The sequence below is a fragment of the Mytilus galloprovincialis genome, chromosome 8 (assembly GCF_965363235.1).
Source record: "Mytilus galloprovincialis chromosome 8, xbMytGall1.hap1.1, whole genome shotgun sequence".
NCBI lineage: Eukaryota > Metazoa > Mollusca > Bivalvia > Mytilida > Mytilidae > Mytilus > Mytilus galloprovincialis.
The window spans coordinates 77,460,903-77,464,965 of NC_134845.1; the positions used below are offsets into that span (position 1 = coordinate 77,460,903).

Sequence of the window (4,063 nt, forward strand, 5' to 3'; positions counted from 1 at the left end):
AATGTGTTAAAATTATATTCTTTTTACCAACAAGAGATTTTACACGAAAAGATAAAAGATGTGTGAACCATCAAGAGAGGGTAAAAAGGCTAATTCATGCAAGATGATACCCATGCAAATGGTGGGTCATTTTTTCTAAGTTAAATGATCATCAATGGAATATTCGGTGTTAGTACCGAAGAAGACTAAGATCCGGCTTTGCAATTGTCGTAGCCTAAAATTACCAAAGGACTTCCAGAATATGACCAGAAAACAGAGATCCATACACTTAAACACAAGTTATTGTCTGGAAACTAGAACAATGCTAGTTTTGGGCCCCTTTTGGGCCACTTATTTCAAAACGATTGGGACCATCATCCTAAATATCAATTCCAACTTTCCTTTGTGGTATTGGATCTTCTGTAAAAATTTCATAAAGATCTTTTTACCTAAACTTAACATAGGCGTGCCACCCCCCCCCCTTTTCGTGCGAAAAATTTGGTTGATTATATATAATTAATCACTGAGGCATGACTGGAGCGGGCCCCCCTTAGGTCAGTCAGCGCCCCCCCCCCTTTATGAAAAGTTCTGGATCGGCCACTGGTTACTGTCCGGAAACCAATTAGTCCAAATAATCATGACGTCTTGAAAGGCTTTTTTATAAAAAAAAAAATTATAAAAAAGCCTTGCAAAACGTCATAATTATTTGGACTAGAAACCAATGTGACTTTGTACGATGACGACGCCGCAGACGACATCATACCATTATACCGTATCCCCAAAAAAATTTTGCAGCCGTATAAAGACCTCGTAAACTCTCATTCAAAGACAAAAGACGAAATGAAAAAAAATCCGTTCCTCAAAATACAGATTGTGTTCCGTTTCGTTGTGTTTCGTTTCTCAGTTTACTTGTTTCGTTTCGTTTCACTCTGTTTCGTTTCGTTTCGCCGTGTTTCGTTTCGTTTCGTCATGTTTCGTTTCGTTTCGCTCTGTTTCGTTTCTGTTCCGTTTCTCACTTTACCGGGACCCATCATTTATGTTGTACATTACAACAACAAATATGTGGATTGTACATTTACAACAAAAAGTGCATTGTACATTTACAACAAAAAAGTGCATTAATTGCACATTAAAAATAAAAATGTACATTGTACATTAACAACAAAAAGTAAATTATACACTTACAATAAACAAATGAGAAATTAAGATAGTTGATTGGAAGATTTGCTGTGATAATTAGATATGAATGTTGCTAAGGCCAAATAAACTAGTATGTTTGGTTCCAGTCACATCTAAAAAAAGTTAGGGTAGGTAAGTAGGGATTTTTTTTAGTTTGAGTCTATAGGAGCAACAATCTGACTTTGAACATAATTGCTTAATATAATATGACAAAACAATTTTTAGGGTAGGCTATTATTAAGACTAAATAGTAGGGGATGTAAGGTAACTGGAACACACACATATTTTTAATTGGCCTAATGAGTCAATGTAAAACTTCAAACAAATACCAAAAAAAACTGAAAAAGATAACAGATGAATGAACTCTTTTTCACATGTTTTATTGTTTTTTTTAACAAATTTTACATTGCAATAAAATTATGCAATAAATACTTTATTTTTGCTTAGATGAAATTAATACTGATTAAATTTTATGCACTTTCAGAGTGGAGAAAGATATCTGATACTGGAAATCATATATGATACTTAAGAAGGAAAATGAAATATGCATGTCCAAATGGTTGCAACAACAAAAAATGAAGCGTGTCTGTAAAATAGCTACCAAGCTCTAATAGCTATAGTTAGAAGGAATAACTCAAATGGATAGTTAATCATTGGTAAGCACAGAGTGAACAAAATATAAATTTAATATATACATGTATATGGTAAAATATACATGTATGACTGTTATTTGACAACCATATAACCTACAACAATGAGCCAAACCAAGCACATTAGCATCTATATAAAGACATCAAAAGTGCAGAACAATTCAAAAGAAAACTGATGTCCTGATTGTTTTGTACAAGATAAAAAATACAACCACTGAAGTCATAATATATGAACATTTTGTATGTTATTGCGGTTTCATTACCATTAATTATAAAACAAAACAAAACATTCTGACAACTTGTTTTTGAGAGCTTCACCTTGACTGAATTTCAGTGTTAAACAAAACTCAATTATTGATAACAGTTGTTGAATCTTAAATTATTACTGAGTGAAGATTTCAAATATTGACTCATGTTATAAGGGACATAACTCTCATACAATATGAAAAATATCTGTCATGAAAACATTTTCCATTCAATACAAATTAACATTTTTTTTTATTTTCAGAATTCAACATTAGAAAATTGTTACTCAAGTTTGATTTGTTTCCTTGTTGGCATACCAACAACCTCACCAGCTGATAATCAAGTTGTTCAAGTGATTTTAAACAACAGAACTGTTTGCTTTTCAGGCTACATTTTATGACTCTAAAATTGAATAATTATATACTAATACAGTACTGAAATCTCATAAAAGGGGACTAAGAAAGACTAATTTAACATAGATTTGGTTATTGTTGAATGTATAAACTTGTAATAAATTCAGATTATAAATCATGTTTTGTCATAACTATTTTCACTATAAAAGAAACATCACTGCAGTGTTCTTTCAGGAACCTTTCAACATGATTGATCATGGTATTGATAAATATGCTGCTTTAAAGTGTATTATTATTTTCACAGGATTTATCATGAAAATTTTTTTATTTTTATAACCACTGGATGCTGCATGATATTTGTTGGGAGAGAGAGCATGCCCTTGTATAATTCTTTATTTGTTATAAGTTCAAACATATGCTGCTATTATGTTATCAATCTTATGTCAGAGGTCTCAAGGGTTAAGCTTATACTTGCATGTCCATAGTTGTGGTATACTTGCATGTAAGACAACTATCCAGCAGAGATTAAACGGTATAGATGTAAACACCTTTATTAGCACAATGTGACAGTACAGCTACCAACAATGAGCAAAATCCATTCAGTGTCATGAAATGCATGACATCAGGAAAACATCATGTAACAATGTAAACATGAAAACAAATACATGTATTTTAAAATTTGTACACATGTACTCAGCACATAAAACAGATATGGTAAACCAGCCATAACAGATATATGAATTAAAGGTTCCTGATTTGGATAGGCAGATACAGAATGTGTTCAAAAAGGAGACATATTTGTAATGGATCAGCCCTACTTTTTACTAATACGTGTGTTAATCCACAGTATAAGAATGAACTAAATTATCAAAATTCATTTGGTAAGGGTTTATTTACCATACATGTCAATACTTGGCATAACTATCAAAAAGACAAGACAAAAAGTTTAGATTTTAATAAAGCTTATTTGTCAATTTAAATGGAAATCTGAGCTTCTGCTATCACATGGTGTCTGTTGTCTGTCAATCCATCCGTCTGTACAGTGTAGACTATTTCAAAGATCTTCTCCTCTGAAACTAATTAACAAATTCATCCATACTTCAGCTATATGATATTGCTAAAAAATAGAACATAGAGGCAAAATGCATTTAATATGCAGTGTTTCTTAGGTCAAGGACATATATAGCAGTGGCGGATTCAGGGGGGGGGGGCGTAGAGGGCGTACGCCCCCCCCTTTACTTGCACTTTTTTTTTTATTTTACATGATTTTAGCCCACAAAAGGTCCAAAAAAATATCGCCTCGCTTCGCTACGCGAGATAATTCATATAATTTTCTCTACGCCCCCCCCCCTTTCGAAATTCCTGGATCCGCCCCTGTATAGTGTTACTATAGTATAGGTGGAAAAAGGGTGGGGAGGGGGGCTGGTCTTTTTTAGAAAAAAATCCCGGCCCTGATTTTGGTAAAAAAAATATCTGGCCATGCTTGGATTGAAAAAAATAATCTTGCCCGAATTTTCCCCCCCAAAAAAAGAAATATTCCCAAATAAATGTCCTACATTCAACATATAAGGAAAAAATATTCTAGCCAACATATAAAGCAGGCAAGAAAAATCTATGTCCACATGAAAAGCCCAACTGAACTACTCCGTACTCTTT

The 4,063-nt window shown here is 33.0% G+C and overlaps 1 long non-coding RNA gene across 1 annotated transcript; it reads left to right on the forward strand.

Moving 5' to 3' along the window:
• Positions 1-959: 959 nt before the first annotated feature.
• Positions 960-2,486, forward strand: LOC143043538 (uncharacterized). Its single transcript, XR_012968449.1, has 3 exons — positions 960-1,290; positions 1,643-1,814; positions 2,317-2,486. It is a non-coding gene; the product is annotated as an uncharacterized LOC143043538 (long non-coding RNA).
• The last annotated feature ends 1,577 nt before the right edge of the window (positions 2,487-4,063 follow it).